This window comes from Triturus cristatus, chromosome 7, assembly GCF_964204655.1.
Source record: "Triturus cristatus chromosome 7, aTriCri1.1, whole genome shotgun sequence".
NCBI lineage: Eukaryota > Metazoa > Chordata > Amphibia > Caudata > Salamandridae > Triturus > Triturus cristatus.
In genome coordinates, this window is record NC_140590.1 from 435,735,573 (window position 1) to 435,758,658 (window position 23,086).

The window sequence follows — 23,086 nt, forward strand, 5'->3', positions numbered from 1 at the left end:
TGAATGACTGTTGTGCACTGAAGAGTTAAAGGAAAAGGCAGTGCACGAGCCCCTTCCAAACCACCATGCATCTACAATAAGGTGATCTTTTAATAATTGCATGAGGGCTCTCACCCATCTGAAATGACCTGTCTGAGATGGCTCAGTTGTGTCTAATGAGGGATCAACAGCTAAACTGAGATCTCCCCTCAGCCTCCAAGATCACCTGCAATTCCTATATGGATTCAAAAGAAGGTCAATATCTGCAAAAATCTGTGGTGACTCAACATTGGGATAAGGCAAATTAATAATACAGTACTATTCACAGCGTAAACCAGACACCACACCTATTTCATCTTCAGGCTGGGTGAAGTGACAGATCAGTGAAAAGTATAGATTATTCATAATTATAATAACCCCTCATGCATATGAGCTACAGGAAAAGTAGTGGGGTGGACCCTATTTTACTGCAAACGACGAGGGCCCTGTGGGATCAAGATTTGATTTCTGTAAAAGGGCCATATCTATTTTAAATTGTCAAGGTAGGCTAATACTAAATGCCCCTTTTTGGGATTACAGAGGCCTCTAAAGTTTTAAAATATGCATTGGACACAGGGTCTCTCTAGGTACGTTTTTTGCTCAGTACCTGGATACAAGATAAAAATAAATCCGGGTAATATGGTATATTTTCAACGTTGTGTGCTTGATTGCAACGCACACTGAGCTAATTTCATTCCCTTTAACCTTACGCCCCCCCACTCAGACTAATCCCCAACTTCCAGTGCAGCTATCCCAAACAGACAACTACCGTAATAGGAATCTATGTGGAATGCACGGAGAGATGCATACTGGCACGCGCCACTCGTGTGGATCAGCACATTTCAATAACAATGGAGGGAGTAAATATTGTATTGGAGCTTAATAACGAATTCTGATCTCAACTGAACCACTGAGCCGGAGGCATAGCCAGCAAAGTAATTAGGGTAAAAGTTAGATTTCTATTCCCTAAGAACCCATCAGATTTTTTGTCATAACATGCCACTAGCTCTGAAAAATTAATTGAACCTCATTCAAGGAGGTCTTGAGACGTGCAGGAAGAATACTCCTGTGCTTCCAAAGTTTTTTTTTTTTTGCACATGTTCAGTGTTTTGGTATAAGAATGTGCAAGACGGTCAGAAACCACCGTTAGCTTAGCCAGGTACAGCATGGAGTAGATTAAGCCGGCCTGACACAGCACCTTCTTGGCACCCATCAAGGATCTCCTGGCATCCTGCACCATCGCAGGTAAGTCTGGAAAAATTTGATTTTTACACTCTTTTGCATTTCACAGTTTGTTTCCTGGAAAGTCTCAAAACAAGATCTCGGTCTCTGGGGGCAAGGGGTCTATGAGCTCACACCACCATGAAGCATTATAAGAACTTTTCCCTACCAAATGTTTCCGTTAGAAGCTATGCCACAAATATCTCAGGTTTTTGTAAGGCAGTAGATTCAGCCACTCCCGAAATATGTCAAGTGTGCCTCCAAGTCTTCATATTTAGCCTTTGTGGCTCTCCGGGCAATAGTTATTCTTTGGAAGTCCTGGCACCATCCTAAAGGTCTGTTATGTGCTACTCAACCTCATCTAGTTGACTGCCTGTCCACACACCCCCTCATTTGGTCGATGCACAGTATCACGGTGTCTAATTTTGGGACAATTGCTCTTAGATTGGCCTTTAGTGACACAAGGATAGGTTTCATGTTATCCATGTAATGGACACTGATTCAGGCCGTGTGTGGTCCAAGTTGGGTCCATGGTGTCATATGTTTTGGAGGACTTTGCAGACACCAACAATAGCTTTGTTTACATCATTATTCGTTGTGGTATTTGAGCAAGTCCAGGGGCATTCACATTCATCCGATTACAATCGAGACTGCACATGTCCACTGCAAATGGTGGCTGCCACCCCAATGGCAGGCAGCACCTCAGGGCACATTAAATATTTGAGCCTGGCCTCATTCCAGCCCCGGTTGAGCGATGTTGTTTTCGCCAGCAGGGCTTCATACAAGGCCTCCTTGTGGCACAGTACAGCCCACCTAGCGGCCTAGAACCCAGGCACCTGCCTTACCACATGAAGAATCTTATTAACTGCGGTGAAGAACAGTTAGGGTATGATCTCCAATGCTGTGTGAGGGGTACTTACGAATAGATGGCTCTGCACATTGCTGTAATCATCGGTATCCAGTTTATTATTATGACACTTAATACCTTTGGAAATAGGCTGTGCTTCCCAGTCCATAATGATTGTATTGGGGATCCTTGTAACCTGCCATTCACTTTATAATAAATAAATAAAATACTTCTGCTAATTTGGCTAAAGTAATAAAGTGAGAAGTCTCTGTAAAGGAGTTTGCCCTTGTGAGGTATTGTAAAACTCATGGAGAGATGGGAACCCAGTTGGCTGGGCACTGGAAAGGGTTGTTGAAGTCCATGTGGTTTTCCATATTTCTTTGCTTGAGCTAACAAGTAAATATTTTGATATATTATTCAGTGGTCTTCTATATTCAGGGCCACCAAAACATGTGATAAGAAGTATCTTGAATTCAGCTGCAGGAGTGTTGACAGAAATAGAAGTCACTTTAACTTGGTTTCCAGAATGTGAAGTCTCTTGTCCAGTTGTAAGCACCTTTCCTGTACAATCATCTCTTATCCCGGTTGAAGTGTTTATATAAATGGACTCTGCCTTGAGCATTCTTCCCCTTCTTGTGACATGTCGGCCTTTCCATGCCCCTTCCCTGGTTAACATGTGATTTCATATGAGAAACGGGGGAAAATAATGTCCATCCTGCATGTCTAGCAGCATTGGAATATTTAAGAGACTTAGGAAATGCTCAGTTTTCATATGTACATACTGCTGTAAAGTCTTCCTTGATGGTTCAAAGTTATCTATCCTAGCGGGTGTAATTTCTTTAAGAAACTGTTGGTGTTCTTGAGTAGTATGCTACTTGATGTAATTTTTCTGTGACCATGTTTCTCTGTGCAAGGATGGCACCAATTACAAAATCTGATTATTTTGTCTCCAATATGTAGTCTGTGGAGTCAGAATGTCAGATAAGACTTGCATTCTGTGGTACAAGGCCACGGTTAAAATGAGCTTACTTACACGGGCAGAATCCTCCTCCAATGGCAGACATTGATGGGGAATCAGAGTTTAAAGTTGAACTAGTCTCCGATTCAAGGATTAAGAAAGGACAACTGTAGTATCTCACTGGGATCCAGGTTATGACTTGCTTGAATGAACTTGTATCATTCAAGCAAGCCCCCTATTTAAATTATAGAGTTCCATTGTAGCTATGAGAGGTGGGAATTGTGGTGGAAAAGACATTGGGTTTTCTCATAAGGCTACTTTAAGGGTTCAATTTCCCTTACAACAGCTTTTCCGAAAGAGAGGAATGAGAATTTGCCTAGCTATAGTGCTGGTAAGTTCCAATTCTATTAAGGACACGTAGGCGAGGATTATGCCTTCTTCCTTCGCTTTATTTTAACAGCAGCACATTTCTCAAAACACAATGACCAACTACATTTCCCATGAACAATAAGGAAAGCAAAAGTTCCAACAGAAGTCCTTCCTCGCTGTGCGCCGTCCAGCCAGCCAGCCAGCATAGTCCCTTCACACTGTTCCCTCTACCTATTTCTTCGCACGAACCATCTCTCGTCAGTTTTCGCGCTTCTTGTTTGGAACCATCATTTCCTGCAAAATAGGTAGTGTCAGAGGACTGCGCTGGAACCAATTGCAGTAAAATACCAACAACAACATAGAACTAACGTCAACAACTTATTAGCACTTGTGTAAAGACTCATGAATGGCTTACTTACATTAGAACAGGGAGGGTCCACATCTTCAGAGGTCATTGGGCGGGATAATCCTCGCCCCAGTGTCCTTAATAGAATTGGAACTTACCAGCACTACAGCTAGGCAAATTCTCATTCTATGTCAGAACCAGAAGCTCAGATTATGCCAGTTCAAAGCTTGTCGACTACTAGCCTTGCCACCTCCAGTAATGGTTTGAAATAAAACCTCTTAAAGGTGGAGTCCGAGGACCAATCCGCTGCGCGCATCAGATCTTCCAAGCGTGCCCCTAGCGAAAAAGCCTTAGAGGCCATCGCTCCTTTCGCCGAGTGAGCACCAAACAGCTTCGTATTAATCCTCGCCTCCTGCATTACCCAACGCACCCATCTTGCGATGGTCAGGGACGAGACTGCTCTGTACGGTTTACGTAGCGCAATGAGCAGTTGCTTCTCACTCGGAGGGTGAGTTTCCTCAGTCAATTCCTCATAAGCACGGAGGCACTGAACAACACACAGTTTAGGGGAGTCCAGAAACGCTGGGTACGAAATGACCCTGGTATTACTCTTGGTCCTTCTACTTACCGTGAAGGATACCCCTTCCGGGGAAAACACTCTGGCTGATATGTCTAAAGAAAGCACGTTCTGAGTAGAAGCGTGTCACTCGAATTGCACACCGGTGAAGAAATCAATCATGCAGTGGTAAATACGATGAATTCGAGTTTATTCATGTGAATGATTCAGGTAAATACTTTTAGAAGACGTTTCTTCAAAACATTCCAACATCACAGACGAGTATATTTCAATTCATAACTCGATGTAGCCCAATGCATTTCGGGCCAGTGTGGCCCTTCATCAGGGGCCATCAGAGGACTTTCCTCTTAGTTTCACATGATAAGTCTTTAGAACCTGTATCATTTTAGAACGTATAGATTAAAGCTTTTTCCTTGTTTCCTCTTACTCTAGTGCTGCCCCTGATGAAGGGCCACACTGGCCCGAAATGCATTGAGCTACATCGAGTTATGAATTGAAATATACTCGTCTGTGATGTTGGAATGTTTTGAAGAAACGTCTTCTAAAAGTATTTACCTGAATCATTCACATGAATAAACTCGAATTCATCGTATTTACCACTGCATGATTGATTTCTTGACCGGAGTGCAATTCGAGTGACACGCTTCTACTCAGAACGTGCTTTCGTCAGACTCAATCCCTACTCAGGGGGGGATCTACTCGTCTGCACCCACAAACTGCTCTTACTGGATTACTTTTTTGATCTACATGAGTGCGCTTCCTCTTTTTTTCATTTTGATATGTCGAAAGCCCTCACGTCTGAGACGCGTCTACATGAGACCAGGCATAACAGCATTGCCAATTTGGCAGTTACTTCCTTACGGGACAGAAACCTATTAGAAAAGGGGGTCTCTAGTTGGCTGAGGTAGGTACCCTAGTCCAAATAGGGACCCTTGGTTCTAGTCAGGGTAAGGAGGAACACACCTTTAGATAACCCCTGCTCACCCCCTGGTAGCCTGGCACGAGCAGCCAGGGTTATCTCCAAGGCAATGTGTAAAGTATTTGCAACCACACTCCCAGTAACACAGTGATAACACCACAAATGGACACCACACTGGTTTCATAAAAATAACAATATCTTCATAAAAAGGAATACGATAAGACCAGACGATAGAAAACAAACATATGTGTATTTGTAATAATTCACTTGGCCGGTTACTAGGCCAGCATTCACTTGTAGGTTATTGCGGTATTAATGAGCAATTTACGATCGCCAATGCAGTCCTGATGCAATGCTATGCAGTTCGTAATGTAATAATAGGACAGTCGCTATGACGAAAGTAATGTACTGATGCCTCTAAAGAACTGCTATTATGGTAATATACGACACACTTCTCTGTACCGCATGACTCTTGTTTTTAAGTTCAATAAACAGAAATATAAAAAAATAATAATAGGACAGTCAATGCAAGAATCAGACAGTTCGTAATGCAATAATAATGCGATTCGTAATGCAAGAATCAGGCAGTTTCTTGCATGGCTGCCTCTGATCACAGGGCAGCCACCCGGGACAATGTCCCCAAAGGCACAAGTCACGGTGCAATTGCGACCCTGCAGGGTGTTCAAGGGTATTGTACAGACCCTCAAAAGGGCGTTCAAGGAAAAAAACAGGTAAAAATACAGACCCCCACAGGGCGTTATCCAGGTGGCAGGAGGCAAGGCTGAGCTGAGCTCTCACCGGGCAGCGCTCGTCAGGACTCTAACGCCAGTGCCTGACTCCCGCAGCCCATAGAGAGTGCACTATGCCTCCTGGGGGGTGGGGGGATAACGCACCTCGTAGGGAAGCAATCACGTAAGGAACATTTGAAAATGTGCCGTGACTCAAGGGAATCTGTGGAGACAGAACAATGTGCAAAGCGCCAGCAAATGCAAAGAAAATCAGCCAAATCACAACCCCACAACAGGAGAATAAAGAAAATAGGATGCAAAACAAAAGCGAGGGCAAGCAAGCGCGATGCTATATCAAGCGCCGTACTATCTTAAAGAAGGCTTATGTGTTTTGACTTGTGGCGGCGAAAATAGTAAGACACGCAGGAGACGGGCGAGCGAACGAGCGCGACAGCAAAGCAAATGCCGTCATGTGACCTTTTATGCGTGTTATTTCAAAAAATAGGATGCAAAACAAAAGCGAGGGTGAGCAAGCGCAATGCTATATCAAGCGCTGTGCTATCTTAAAGAAGACTTAGGTGTTTTGACTTGTGGCGGCGAAAATAGTAAAACATTCAAGAGAGGAGCGAGCGAAGGAGCACGACAGCAAAGCGAACGCACTAGACGCGTGCGGGTAGCAAAAAGGGGCGGCGAAAATACTAAAACACGCAAGAGAGAAGCGGGGCGAGCGCGGCAGCAAGGCAAACGCGCTAATTCTAAACACATACTACTGCTGCACATAACTGCAAGCAATAGGCCATGGGCGGTTACATTTGTTAAGGAAGGTGGGACATGCACCCGCCTTGGACCAATTGCATGCGGCCTTTGTTAAAAAAAAACGCACGCACACACCAATAGCACTTCACAAAACAAAAGCACACGCTCGTGCGTGTGCGAGCATCTGGTGAGATTTTTAAAACCCTTACATGAAGTCTCAAAGAGCTGCGCATGCGCGCTGTGCTAGGCTCAACCTAAAAAACAACGTATCTGCTGCTGAGCAGCGAAGAAAGAGCAAACAGCGTGAAGGGACTATGCTGGCTGGCTGGAGGGCGGACAGCCAGGAAGGACTCCTGTTGGAACATTTGCTTTCCCTATTGTTCATGGGAAATGTAGTTGGTTTTGTTTTGAGAAATGTGCTGCTGTTAAAGTAAAGCAAAGGAAGAAGGCATAATCTGAGCTTCCGGTCCTTACATAGAATTACCACGGACAAGAATTAGGTGGAAAATTTCCATGAAAGGTTGACGACAGACCTGTGGAGGCCGGGGCACAGAAGAGGGGCACGACATAGGAAGACACACATCAAGGAGGAGTTGGCACAGTAAAGCTCAAGGGGCTAAATAGGGAGGGTCAGCACTAGCAACTTCTTGATTATAGTAAGAAGCCTGCGCATTCGTACCAGTTTGCACCTGGTTTACTTTGTCCTTCATGTTTTATAGCACGTCTCTTGGTTCCCCCCATCTTACTTGCCTGTACTTTATTAGGTTTTTTACTTTTTAGTGGTGCTGTGTAAAATTCCCATTTCTCCCATGTTTGTGGGTCGCATCCCAGTCACCCTTCGTTCAGCTCATCGGCATCTGTACTTCTGGAGAAGCTGGCAAGACCGTAAAGAACTGCGTGTGGAGTTGGAGTACCGATTCGTGAAGATCTAATCTGATAAGGTAGGTTTTGCAGTATTATAGACTGCAATGGTTACCCAGTCCTACCTTGCAACCAAACAAGAACATCCACCATACCGATTCAGCTGTGGACCGGAGTTTTGAGCTTAAGAGGATACAATTGTACTCCTTTCCCCCTCTTTTTCTCAGAGGATACACGTGCACAATGGGGGTAAAAATAGGGATTGGCGTCACAAACAAACTGTGCAGCCGAAATTCTTGACAGAACTACACCTGCGCCAGCTCAAAGGAAACTTAAGGTACAGAGGATTCTCAGTGGAAATGAAAAGAAGAAATGATAATAAAAAATTCACAGTTCAAGAGCAGGCTGTTCTCAAACAATGGAAGAGTATAGGTGCTGCTGATAAAGGGAACCACAAAACAGGAAATCAAAGAGGCGCGCAAGATACACTGGGACAACAAAGACATAAGTGGAACTTGGAAATTAGAATGCTAAATGGAAAAGGGGTGGGGTCGCCTATAATATAACTCAAATACGTGGCAACAGGAGCCTAGCATCAGCAGGAAAGCAGGAGTATGTGCAGAAACAAGACATAGAAAGGGGATAACACAGAAAATAAACCTGGTAATGAAAAAGGAGTAACAGGAATGACAATTCTACAGGTTCTCATGGAGAGGTTCATAATTTCACAATGCTGGCAACTAGAGAGAGCAGGAGCTCACGTGAAGGCAGTTAATAGATTGGATATTGGCGGAAGCTAACATCTTTTTTAATATCTCTTTCTGGCTTCCTATCTCAGCCAGTCACACACGCTCAAAAAACAATTAACTCTGGAACAAGTGCCGATTGTACGGAGGGTGTTTCACCGGGCTTTCTACACCTCCTCACTTCCTGTGACTCGGCTTCCGGCTGGTGAGCGGGCTAGTTGCTCCCGCCGCACAGCCCATAAAAACAGTACTATACTGACGCGGACTCAGAGGCGGTAGGGAGACTACTGTTAGCGCTGCTGATACCGTTTGCTAGAATTTTAACTGCGCCATTTTAAGGAGGAATTTTTAACTTTAACTGTGTATTTGTACTTGTTATCGGACTTGCTCAAACTTACCTAATCATTGCCCGCACCCCGGTCCGTCACGGCAAGTGCCGATCGTACGGAGGGTGTTTCACCGGGCTTTCTACATCTCCTCACTTCCTGTGATTCGGCTTCCGGCTGGTGAGGGGGCTAGTTGCTCCCGCTGCACAGCCCATATAAATCAATGCCAGAGCGGACGCGCCGAAGGCAAGCCCGTCTGGCCCATCTGCAACGCGGCCAGCGCTAGTCATGCTGCACGTTTCGATCCCGCACCCCGGCCCAGAACAGCTTGGTCTACCAAACAACTAAAGGCCCCGAGGCCACACAGATGTGATAATCCTTCTTACCTTGAGCTTGGCACTGAATTCTTGGAGGATTGCAAATTTTGCTCCTTCAAGTTTGAAACAGCAAGCTTTAAGGGAATTGGAGCTGACTTGGAGTGCACCTATAAAGCCTGTCTAGTCAACTGTAGATCTCTTCCCAAACACGCGGATGTTTCCGAGCACTGGGATACAATGTTCTTAACGGAAACCTGGCTAAGAGACAGTAACAACCCGGACATATCCTTGGCAATCCCACAGGGATATAGGATAATGACACTTAACAGAGAAAACAATAGACTGGGAGGGGGAATTGCGATAATCTTGAGGGAGGACTGGACGATTACTCACAAAAAGAATATAGCACGTAGGGTCAATTGAGGCCCTTCTGTACTGTATAAAATTCTCACCCACCTCTTCCTTCACCGGAATACTAGTATATAGACCACCAGACTCTCCGGCAGTTCACCTTCCTGATTTATATGATAATATTGCAGATCTCTCACTGAAGTATGCCAATTTCACTGTACTAGGGGACCTTAATGTCCATATGGACAATGAAAAATGCCCCCTCGCCTCCAAAATGACAGACTCTCTCCACGGGTTAAACCTAACACAAAAAGTTACACTATCCACACATGAAGCTGGACACATACTGGATTTAATCTTTACTAATGATCGATCCCTAGAGGTCAAAACACCTCTTCAGTTAACCTGGTCAGATCACCGACTTATACCTTTCAATTTGACCCATAGCCTGGGCCCTAAACAGGGGGAACCTGACCTATGAGACTAGAAGAAACTGGAATAAACTTGAAGTAGAATCACTAGAAGCAGAACTATAGGCAACCCCTGCCAGGATGACTCCACTTTTCTCCGCTGGGTCACATCAGTGCTGGATAAAGTGATCTCTATGAAGCCCGTAAAGCGCGCTAGGAACAAACCCTCTGCCCCCTGGTTCTCCACGTAACTCCTGGCATGTAAAAGTGCATGCAAAAAACTGGAGCGTGCATGGAGAAAAAACTATGATATTGCAGGAAAAAACAAATATAAAATAGAGTTAAAAAAAATTAAGAAGCTCAAACGCCAAGCCATTAGGGATTACATTGCAGAACGCATTAAATCCTCCAACAACTCGACCAAAGAGATTTTTAACCTGTTGCAGGGATTTGTCAAACCACTGGCAATATAGAGCTTGACTACCCCTTCAATAACTCTCTGTGAAGACCTAGCCAGCTCAGGCAATTTATCTCTCCTTTCCACAGTCTGAGCCGACAGACAAACCCCCTAGTCTTTCTCAATCACCTAACAATTGGTCAGAATTCTGCCCTTTCAGGTTGGATGCTTCACTGGCTGATCTAAAGAGCATAAGCTCAGGTTCACCGACCGATCCTTGTCCTGCCAGGTTTTTTAAGCTAATAGCCACATGCCTCAACCCTATCTTGAACTCTATTTGGAACTCCTCTGAGATCAGGCTCCTTTCCTGCAACTTGGAAGACAGCACATGTTAGACCTATCTTAAAGAAGAAAGATGCTGATCCTGCCATTTTCAAAAACTATAGACCGATCTCTTTACTCCCCGTACCCTCGAACATTTTGGAGAAAGAGGTCCAGAGACAGTCATCGGCTTACTTGGAGTCAAATAACCTCCACCATGAGTCTCCTTGCTATAGCCAAACCTGAAGCCTGACAGACAGCTCTGCTTGAGGGGGCAGAGACTGTGCGTGCTATAGTAGCCCAGGAAAACTGTGCAATGTTAGTGCTACTGGATCTCTCCGCGGCCTTTGACACGGTATCCCACCGGATACTGATAAAAAGGCTTGAAATGATGGGAGTGACGGGAACCGTACTTGCTTGGTTTAAATTATTTCTTGAAGACAGGTATCAACAAGTTTCCCTTCATCCCCACATTTCATCGGCGAAACCCCTTACACGCGGTGCACCTCAAGGATCGGCACTGAGCCAGACTGACCCTTTTTAATGTTTACCATGCCCTTCTGGCATATTTAGTTGAAGAATGGGATGTTAAGGCTGTCTCCTATGCTGATGACACCCAGCTGGTATTCTCCTTTAAGGAACACACGGAGGCAGCCTTTTCCAACTTCAGGCAGTGTCTGCTCAATATTTCATCTTGGATGACAGACAACTGTCTGAAGTTAAACACCGATAAAACAGAGGTGCTATTTTTCAACCAGGTGCCGCCGCCAAGATTAGAACTATGGTGGCCAGTAGAGCTTAACCCTCCCCCTGTACCTGTAGAGTTGGCAAAACTCCTAGGTTTTAAATTTGATTCTGCACTTACCGGTAAAGCACAGGTCCGCCATGTCTCCTCCCAGTGTTTCTGGAAACTAAAAACCCTACGAAGGTTTCTTCATTTTCTCCCGATGGACAGTAGGAAGATAGTTGTGCATGCACTGATCACCTCACAATTGGATTATGCCAACAGTCTGTATTTGGGCCTCCCCGCATACTTAATCAGGAAATTACAGACCATCCAAAACTCGGCTGCAAGCTTGATCAGGAACGTCCCACTCTGTCACATATTTCCCCCCCACTTACGAAGCCTGCACGGGCTTCCAGTGAAGAAAAGAATAGAGTTCAAAGCACTAACCATAGCATATAGGGCATTGAGGGAGAAAGGTCCTAAATATCTGAAAGTCAGAATACAGAAATACACCCAGACTAGGGCCCTAAGATCCAACCTCCAGGAACTGTCTCCAGGTTACAAAAAAATCTAGAATTGGTGGATGCTCGTTTTCAGTAAAAACGGCTGCATTATGGAACACCATGCCTATACACATCGGGAAAGCCAAGACAGAGAGATTGTTCAGGAAAACACTGAAAACGTGGTTGTTTAGCCTCTCCTGAACCTCAGTGATGGCTATCCCTGTTGCTGCTAGCACCTGGACACCCCCGTTGGGGGTAGCCGTGCGCTTTATAAATTGTAATAATAATAATAATAATAATAATAATATTAATAATAACAGAATGGAACCAGTTTCAAATCTTGTCAGGAAAGCATGCAGAGGAGCAAGGTGGTATGATAACGACTAAGGTTCTGAGTAAAACCAGCCTCCTTGTAGAGCTCTTCTGCAATACTTAGCCTTGGAAAGGCATACAATACCAGAATGCAACAACAGATAAAAACCAAACTCAGTAACGGAATATGGAATGGGTAAAGTTTCAAATACTGTTCAGATAGCATGCAAACAAAGAAACACAGCACAGGTTCCAAAATATTATTAACGTTCAAGGCAGGTTTACAGAAGGTCTTCGGACACTACAGCCTTGAAGCTGAATGTGGGAACCAAGAAAGATGAGAATGTACCTAGTTAAAAAGGGCCAAAGCAGCACACTCCAGCTTTCATCCTTCAGAAAGCTATAAAAATGACTAAAATAAAGTTGGTTATAATAGCACGTTAACTGCAGAGCTTACAAATGGCAAAATCTACAGCATTAAGTACAATGCTGTATAATATTTACTATTCTTTCCAGGGGGTAGCTACCGGTTTCTGGGACCCTCTGTAATATCGATAGTGGGATTTCATCATGCAAGCGTATAGGGCTCTCAGTAACAGTGACAGTGTTGTACTAGCCTGCTAAAGCATTTAATTAAGATGGTGTTCTGGCGCACTGGAGATGTAATACATATTAGTCAAGTCAAAGATGGTACTAGTCAGGGGTTCCCGCTCTCCCCGCTGATTTTCTCTCTTATGCTGGAGCCTCTCGCGGCCTGGGTGCATAGAGATGTGATGGTGCGAGGGTTGCGATGGGCAGAAGACGTGGAAGATCGAATATCCCTTTATGCGGACGATATATCGTTATACCTGGCATCCCTGTATAAATCGATTAGGGTCGTGTTGGATATATTCACAAATTTTGGCAAATATTCGGGGTATGCGATCAAATGGCACAAGTCTGTACTGTTTATATTGAGAGCCGCAGTCCCTCACCTTCCGGCAGACTGCCCCATAGCGGTCGCGACGGAGGGGTTTCGTTATCTAGGAATCTTTGTCACTTTGTCACTTCAGATCCAGTTTGTTTCTACAGCTCCAATTTGGCCCCCACTTTGGCCCGATTACGGGCGGATGTTAAACATTGTAGGTCTCTGCCCTTAACACTGGTGGGGAGGGTGGCACTCTTTAAAATGCTAGCCCTTCCTCGTTTTCTTTATATACTACACAATTGTCCCCACAGGGTCCCGGACTCATATTTTAGAGCGGTTGAAGGGGAGATTCGCACGTTGCTCTGGGACGGCAGGGCCCCTAGAATAGCACTGCAGAAATTGACAAAAGGCTGGTACGAATGGGGCATAGCACTACCTGACCTACAGCGCTATTACTGGTCGGCGCAACTGGTGACCGTTAATCATTGGAAGTATCACCCCCCCGGATGACCCAGCATATGCCCTGGACCGGTACCAAACGGACCGCTCCGGATATTTAGGGCCCCTATACACTACTGACAGGAAAAATAGGGGCAGGTTCTTTAGACCCACCCAACACACTTTGGAAATCTGGCGTGTGGTTACTGCCCGGCTGGGATGGAAGGGCGTTCTCGTGCAGGCTACACCATTGTGGACCACCCAGAAACTAGAAATGCTGTGCCATCAGCCCGGGTTTGATAAATGGGACCTCATCGGGATATCAGCAGTAAGGGATCTGGTAAAAAAGGGAGCAATGCTCACCTTTAGTGAACTCCAGAAACAATATGATCTGGCGCAGGGAGAAGTGTATAGGTATTTACAGATTAGACATGCGTTAAAGGCGGCGTCTCCATCCCTTAAAGATATACCAGAGTCATCACCTCTGGAAGACCGTTTGCTAGACGGGCCCCTCACTTCAAAGGCAATATCTCTCACCTACAAGAAATTAAGTAATAACGTGCCGGACGCTTTCCCGAAGCTCAGGGAACGGTGGCAAGAGGACATCGGTCCTACAGACGAGGACTGGCAGACAGCACTCATGTCCCCGCAAGAAGCAGCTATTACACAGAGATTTCGGCTGATCCAGGTTAGGATACTCCACCGATCATACATATCAGGGACAGTTTGGCCGAGAATAGGGACTAGACCTGACGACCGTTGTGTAAAGGGTTGTGAACAGCAGGCCACATTCTACCATACTCTGTGGACTTGCCCAAAGAAACGTGCCCTTTGGGAGGGAGCCTCGAACCACATGAGTACGGCTCTGGGGAAGTAATATTAACACCACAATTGGGACGGTTGAATATATGGGAGGCAACAGATCTCACGGAGGTTGAACAGCAATTCACGACACTGGGATACACGCTGGTGAAACAGGAGCTAGCCAGAGGCTGTGGGGGGAGCGAACCCACCACTTATCGTGTGAGCCAAAGAAATGGATAGATGTATGTTGGCGGAGACTGAGGTTTTTTTAAGGCTCGGGGTGTCCCAAGAAGTGGGATAGGAAGTGGTCACACTGGAATAAATATCGAGGGGAGCCCTGCGTGTCGCCTACTGTTGAAATGGAGATGGCTAGACCAGCAAGTATTGTAGGAACTGCTTAAAGTGTAATCAAAAGTAATGTCTGCTTACTTTATATTGACAACCTTAAACATGTCGTCCAATCATGTTATGCATGGCTGTAATTGAAACCAATGAACAAAGTTTTAAAAGAAATGGGGGGATGGAAAGGTGGGTGGGGTTGTTAGTTTGTCTTGTTCGAATATGACGAAAATGGTCAAGATAAACTGTGCAGATCAAGATGATAGTGTTATTTTGAAAAATCTACTAAAAAATTAAAGTCAAGTCAAAGATAGCTTTATTTGATAACAAGTATCTTAAAAGCAATAACATTCATACAATGATTCATTAAAGTGTCTCACGTAGGGATTTAAACCTTTCTATCCAAGCGCGGCCAAGGTACTTGGCCACGCCACAGGCAAAGAGGGCCCTTGCGTCCGATTTCAGGATGCGCAAAGCAGCACTATGTTCATGGGTGCCCAGTTGGCTACAGATTGGTTTGAGCCATCTTCTTATAAGCGGGGCAAGCAACATAAGATGGGCCATACTTTCAGTTGGTGCCTTACAACAGGGGCAGTCCGCTGATGGCTGATGCGGGGCGCTCCACTTTGCAGTTAGCTCTCGTACAGGGAGTAAGCCTATCCTAAACTGAATATAAAGTGCCCTGTCTCGCAGCGTCTGGATAAAATCTAAATAAGGTTCTAAAAGTATGTACTGCTTGTGAAGATAAAATTCTTCTGTGAGCCTTCCTAATCTCAAATTACTAAGCTCTTGGGCATCTACCCATGCCCAATATCGCTTTTTGAGCTCAGCCTTGCTAGGTGGGATATGGGTATCCCATGACTCCTTGAGGCCATGCGCAAAAAGTTTTTGTTTTTTTAGATTAAGTAAACCAGCTTTGGTTGCCATCTAGGGCCATCAATTCTGTGAGCGCAGAGGCGTAGCTGGCAAGCTTGGGGGTCCGTCGCAGGCTGGCCCAAAATAACAAGGGCCGCAGCCTGGCTATGTCTTTAATAGAGAGCCTACCCATGTCGCTCATCAGAGGTTTTAGTGGTACCTTACTGGGGAGCATCACTAGATCTCTTAAAAATTTGTGTTCAGATCTGTTAATTCCATCTACGTTGTCGAAACCCTATAATTCGGCACCATAAAGGGCTGAACTATCTGCTTTGGCTGCATAGATCGTAAGAGCGGGAGCCACAGGTCTGCTCTGCGAGGAGTGATGTTCTCTAGCTAACGCTCCTGCCGAATGTTTGTGGCTCAGAAGCATTTTGTTGATGTGATGCCGCCAATGCATTTTCTCAGCGAGCCAGATACCTAGATAATCAAACATTGCTACTCGCTCTAAGTGGGTTCCATCTAAAGTAAAATTACCTCTATAGGGGTTAAACACCATCAGCTTGGTTTTGGAGGTGTTAACAATCAGCCCCCTAGACTCACAGAAAAGATGGAATCTATCTAGGTGCTTTTGGAGCCCAGCCGGAGTTTTAGACATGAAGAGAGTGTCATCCGCGAAAAGCAGAGTAGGAACCCTGTCTCCTGCCAGGGAAGGTGCATCAGATGGAAATTCTTGAAGAAAGCTAACCACCCCGTTCATATATAAGGAGAACAGGGTGGGTGCCATTACACAACCCTGGCGTACACCTCTGTTTACAGGGATCCTATCTGTCTTCTGGTCTTGGGCCCCCACCTCACTTGGACATAATTGCCCTTGTGAAGGCGAATCAACAGATTCAGAACCATCGGTGGATTCCCATATCATCTAGTAGTGCCACATCTGCTCTAATACATATTAGTGCAGCCGTGAGCCTGCACTAAAGGGGTTTCATTAGATGTGTTACACTACGCTTTTAAATATTAAACGATGTAAGGCGAAAGAGCAGTCATTTGCACCAAAAGATGCTATAAACTCTATGAAAGTAAACAATTGATGAATATGTGAAAGGGTACTTTCTCAGGAAGCATCCCTACAATTTGGAACTCTAACCCAGCAGCTATAAAAACTAACCTCTCTCACTTCTCCTTAATAAAAAAAATTAACTTAAGCACCGCCTCTTTGCTCTATACATCTAGTCATGATTGACCACCACACAGATACACCTAGTTGGTCATAGACTACTGCTGAAGAATCCATAGAAAAAACAATAATGTCTGGAGAGTCATCAGTAAGCTTGCTTCTGCCATGTACCAATTATTGATGACCCTTCACGATATGTTCCACATCCCTATTCCATTGTAGTCTTCACTACAATGGATGAACCCCAATTTCTCACTCCCTACTTTTGGGACTCCGCATCATATACTGCTTGTGAGGAAAAATATTTACGATAATTTAATTAGTTGTAGAGTGCTTTGATGCACATAGGCATCTGGTTAGAGGCATATAAAAGTAAAAATATTTTTTTTAAAATGTTTAACTCAGAATCTAGAATAAATCAAAGACACCAAACATAAGAAAACGTTGAGGGTGATATACACCTAGAGCAGAGGTCTTCAAACTTTTTTGCTTCGAGCCCCTATAAGCAACATTTTTAAGGTAGGGCCCTCCCCCCCCTCCAAAACCTTATGGCAAGGATTGGAGAGTGGGAGGGACACAGCTGTGTGCAGGGGGCTGGGCTTATGAGACGATTTCAGAAGTACTTTTTCTAATAGCCCATAAACCACACTAAACACGAGACATATAAAACACCATATGCATGAAACAAAAAAATGTATAGTCTCAAAAATACTGCTCCCCTTAATTGGGGTATTGTGAGCCCCTCACACTCTTGGACCCTAACGCAACTACACCTACTGCACGAATGATAACTGCAGTCCTGTGTAGCAGGCCATCTCCTCTGCATCTTTCACCTCTTCCCCACCATGCCTGACCACCACTCCAATCTTGAAACAGACTCTCTGTCCCTTTCAGAGAGAGAGAGCTCCCGCATGTTGCACCCCTTTTTTCTGCAAGGGTGCCCTCGCTCGTAATGCTAGAAAGGAAAATAAGCTCCCATACCCCTTTTTAGGTCTCACCTGTTCCAGCGCATGCGCTGGTCTGGCGAGACTTATTGCGAGGGCTCCAAAAAGTGCTACCAGGCCAGCCTAGAGCTACAGTGCATGTGCACGCTTTACTGCGATTACTTTCACTTTAGCGGCCGCTTTGATGTTTGAGCGTGATCGTGATCACTTTCGCGGCCGCTTGCATAGCCAATAGGTCTCGCTTTTGGGACCTTATAAGTATTTAGTTATGCACTTATAAGGTCCCAAAGGCGAGACCTATTGGCTATGCCAATGCTTGTCTAAAAGGTAGGCAGTTATAATTGTGATATAGTGGGCCCCAGCCCTGCTGCATCTGCTTCATTAATACCAGCAGTGGCCACGTATACACCTGGCAGCAGTAGCTGCTGCACTGAAGAATGGCCCGTTAAAGAGAAAAAAAAAGTGGCTACTTATATTGTCCCCTTCCTTGGTGTTTCTCTCTGAAGAAGCGGTCTCTGGCCATTTGGAAACATAAAAACGAGTCCCCATACAGTGCTCTCTATTCTGGGCCATCATTTTGACAATATCCATGAATCTTGCTCCTTTCCTCTTTCTCCTGGATCATTACTCTGAGGCCCCAGGGTTCAAGAGGATTAGGGCTCTGCGTTTGAACGCAACCCTGCTGGCCTTATACCTGCCACCCAATGGACTCCGCTATCACAAACAAATGCCCCTGAACGGTTAATGCAGACTTTAAGGTACCTCTGGTGGTAGTGCACAAAGTTAAAGAAGCAACCAGCCTTCTTATTAATCTTAATCGATTGAGTCACTTAAAGCCTGGGCTACTGGAATTATGAGTTTCTGCAGCAACAGCGTTTTCCACATAATTAGGAGTTTACCGCATTTGCTACATAATCCATCATCTGCTGCAAACTAGATTCTAGCTCAAACGGAACAAACATTACTTAAAACTTGGCAAAGTGTTGTGGAGCAGTGGAAGGCCCTCTGTAAAGCTTGAGTCGTAATATTTTCGCTGCTTATTTGGGTGTTAAACTGGTACTAAGGAGGTAAAATATTTCCCCTGACAACGTTACCATGAGTTAAATGTCAAAATAATGAAGTAGGCTAACCACAAAATCTGCTGCATAATTCATCTTTTCATGCTGCTTAATTTTGCTAAGCCTGGCGCATAATGTGGTCCTCTCCTGCTGAATAATTCCAGTGGCTCTGCTTAAAGCTTCATGGTGGCAAAGATTTATTTTGTTTAAGGTGTAATGTAGGGGATTGATCAACTGAGTTCTGGAATATAAAGACCCATAAAAATGTTTGCATTAGATACAGTTTGATTACTTATTCAGTCAGTCAGTCAGAAAAACTTTATTTCGGCAATTACTGCCATAAAAGCACAATAAGACAGCATCATAATATCATATCATATAATATTAAGTCGTTACAATCTTTGGACAGGGAGCATATGTTAAATGGAGCAAGTTTCATCCATGTAAGAAAAAATATCATCCTCTTGCACAATACCTTTAAAAAATATAAATAAGCTGATAAACAGGATTTAAAATATAAGCGTCAGTTAATAACATTTAAAATCAAGCTAACAGAATCGATTAAAATAGCACCATCCAAGTCTCAACCCTAACTTTTCACTAAACATCTGCGCTTGCACCACAAAGCAAAAATAAATTTGGATATAGCAGCGACAAGGACCGGATGTGTATGATACTTTAATAGCCTAAAAATCTCTAAAATTTCTGATTCCCAAATTCCTGCAGAGTTGAAAAACCCATTTAGATCTAGCAGCCTTATATGCAGGACAAAAAAAAAATAAAAAAAAAAAATCACATGGGTCTCAGTCTCATCTGTCTCATTACACCCAGGACATAATAGTTTGTTGGCCCCCGCCCAATTATTAGTAAATGCATAAAGAGGGAGCGTCCCATGTCGGAATTGGAGAAAGAGTTTCTTGGCTAAAAAGGGTTGAATGAGATCTAGAGCTGGCTTCAATTTATAAACTATTTTAACATCTAAAAACCTGGCGGTTAAACTAGATGTCTCAATCACCCTACTGGTACACATCAGTCAGTATTCTTTTAGAGCAGAGGTTAGTGATTGTTTGGAGATATCAAGACAAGATTCCTCGGGAGAAGACCACAAGTCACTCCTCCCGATTTGATGAAAGGCATCCCGAATATAGGACAGCCAAGGGATTTTTTCCGCCCCCCGGATGGGCATAACTGATTCTAGTTTCTCTCTGTATATAACCAGCTCAGGGGTACTCCATAGCAGTCACCAATACAATAGTGGGCGAGAGGCTATCACTTCGGTAATGGGGAGAATACCCAGATCCATCCTTCGAGGGACTAAAGGGGTACTTTGAGGGAGACCCAAGAGTTGCATTAAAAATTTATTTTTGGTCACTGCCAGGGTTTTAGTCTGGCAGTGACCCCATAGTTCAGCTCCGTAAAGGGTGGCACCCCTTGCTTGGACTTTAAACATTTCTATAGGGGGGCCAATAACCCTTACGGCACAGCTCCTATGGACTTTTAAAATCCCCCCACTAACTTGAATAAGTTTTAAGTTCGCCTTAGTAATCTGCGGCCCCAAGTCCATTTTATTGTTTATGGTAAGGCCCAAGTAATCAAAGACGGGGACCCTCTCTAAAGGCCTATCGTCCATTTTGGGGTGTGGGCAATTTGCGGAGTTGGCATGGAAAACCATATACTTTGTTTTTTGATATTTACCTCAAGATTCCTTTTCTTACAGAACGAGCCAAACTTCTCTAAGACACGTTGCATCCCCATAGGTGTTTTAGATAGGAGCAACGTGTCATCTGCAAACATTAATGCAGGAATTTTACGATTGGCAAGTTTAGGGGAGTCTATATCCTTAACTGATAGGAGATCCTCAATTAGCCCATTTAGAAAAAGGGAGAAGAGATTTGGTGCGAGGACGCAACCTTGTCTCACGCCCTTCTCTACAGGAATCGGAAAAGAGAGTTCCCCTCTATTCCCAAATCTAATTTTAGCGAAATTGCCTTCATGGAGGCGTTTTATCTGTTAACAGAGATATACTGGAGCCCCCATCTCTAACAGGAGGTCCCACAACTGATCTCGATCTACCAAATCAAAAGCTGATTTGAGATCCACAAAAGTGAGGTAGAGGGAACCACCCTCTAACGTGATGGTTTTCCAATAGATTAATTGTAATCTAAACAACTGATCTATAGTTGAAGTTTTGGATCTAAAACCAGCTTGGAGAGGGGTGAGTATATTATGATCTTCCATCCAAGTCTGGAGTCTTCCCAAAAGAACACGTGCGAAGATCTTTTGAGATACATCAATTAGGCTAATAGGCCTATAATTTGCCGGGTGTATAGGAGAAGCTTTCTTATTGATGGGAATAATCTCGGCACCCACCCACGTTTTGGGGGGTGACAGGCCAAAAAGAATTGCATTAAAAAGAGACCACAGGTATGGAACCCAGACTACCTGATCAGTTTTAATTAAATCTCCTAGGACTCTAACTAATCCAGGTGCCTTGTTTGGCAAGACATTGGCCAAGGCCATTCTCACCTCAGCCAAGGAACAAAGGGGAATGTCTGTGGGTGGAACGTAAATAGAATCAATTACTAGCAGCCCATTTACAGCTGTTCCTATTTGGGACTTAGTGTATAACACTTGGAAATGAGCTCGCCAGACTTCCTCCCCGAGGTTTGGCTCAATTGCGTTCTTACCGTCGAGATTGCGTGCCTTCACCAAATTCCAGAATCCTCTGGGGTGCCTAACGTCTAAGGCTTTCTTGATGGCCTGCTACCTCTCGATTTCCCATTCAGATTTTGCTTCTAATATGAGTTTCTTAAAGAAAGGCCTTGCCTCCCTAATGCGTGAAATGTCGCCCTTGCGTAGTTGAGTCAACAGAGCATTCCTTGCATCTCTGCAGGCCCTATTATACCAGGGGCTAATGCCTCTTTGTTCCTTTCTTTTGTGGGTTGAGGTAGTGTAGAAGAACTCTGCCAGGGTTTCAACCAGATCATGGTGGTTGTCCCCCAACTCCTCTGAAAAATCAGTAACACCGCATCTATCTGTAATAGAGCTGGCCTTTACCAAAAAGGGTATTATAGATTTATACAGTGCAGCCTTTGCCTCCGGTGTTTGTAAAAAAGTTCCCCATCGGATTCTTCTACCTCCCTCTGCTACAAATAGATTAGAAGGGGGCACGGTAGACTCAGGTTGCCCTGCTCCCAATTGACACCAATCCAGGGTAACAACCAGCGGATTGTGATCGCTTTCAGGACGAGACTGTACCAGGAAATTCACTATCCTATGCCAGATATCCACCTTCACCAAGATATAATCAATTGTGGATGCCTGGCCGTTTCTTTTAAAGGTGTGTTTCCCTGGATTGTCTGCATATATTCGACCAGTACATGTCCTCAGCGAATAATTAAGAGTGACTGAGGTCAACTGTAGGGCTAGGGGAGTCCAGCCCCTCAACGAATAATGTTTACACGTTGGAATTCCCCACGTTGAATCCTCATCACCCGTTATGGGGTGGGATAACCCGTTTAAGGGTTCAAAGTGGCAGTTGAAGTCTCCACCGATATTAGGTAGAACTTGCTCAGGCAACGACGCAAGAAAGGCTGACAGACAACCTAACGTCTGAAGTCTGCCCATACCTTACGGGACGAGAGTAAACGTTAATAATACCCACTTTGGGGAAATCATTAAGAGATAGAATAATACATAAGATATCAGGGGAGTGGGTTTCGATCGGCTTAACTAGGCAGCAGAGATGTGTACCGATCCAGATACCCAGGCCCCCGATGGCCTGCCCCATGGCCCCTGAACTGCCGCTTTACAATAAGTGGCAAACCCTACTCTATGCAAAGGCTTCAATGCCCAGGTCTCCTGAAATAAACAGATCTCGTGGGTATCGATGAATTCAACCCACTCAGGAATAATCATTTTAGGGGTTAACCCAGCTATATTCCAAGACAGCATACTTAGCCCTGATGGTGAGGCTGCCTTAGAACTCTGCAGACCCATGGTAGAGATCCCTCTTTGAGGGGCCACAGACAGGGTCATCTCCTCATAGCTACCAAAGTTTTCCACAGTAGCATCCTGGTGACTAATTAATTCCCCTTTAGCATACTCCTTAAGTGCCCTATCGTTGCTTATCAGGGGAGGATTATCAAGCGCCATAACTCCATGGGATAATTGGGCTATTATAGCCTGGGGAGGAAAAGTAGGTTGGCCCATGATAATATTAATACCCTGCTGGCTCTCCATCCTACCAGGTGGGCTACGATATACAGCCCCCTCGAAATCACCAATATTTTCCCTGGTAGTTTCTTTGTTCACTGGTTCCCTGTTCAAAGTAGATGTCTGGACATTAACCACATCTCCCTCATCAATTCGCAAAGTTTGACTGTTCAAAGTCAGTCAATCTACATGATCTAGACAACTAAATCTATTAGATAGAGGGAGAACAAAAGGTGGGAGTTTATCGTAATTACATCGTCTGTTGATTACTCTCTCCACCTGTGGCATGAAGTCATTCCCTTCCCTTCGTTGCCCCTAACTATTTGATGGAAGATG

The 23,086-nt window shown here is 44.5% G+C and overlaps 1 long non-coding RNA gene across 1 annotated transcript in view; it reads right to left on the minus strand.

Moving 5' to 3' along the window:
* Nucleotides 1-3,467: 3,467 nt before the first annotated feature.
* The window catches only part of LOC146809891 (uncharacterized), a 28,173-nt gene continuing 8,554 nt past the window's right edge, over nt 3,468-23,086 (minus strand). The window contains exon 3 of the long non-coding RNA XR_014966504.1: nt 3,468-3,707. This is a non-coding gene — a long non-coding RNA (uncharacterized LOC146809891). The remainder of the gene's footprint in view (nt 3,708-23,086) is intronic.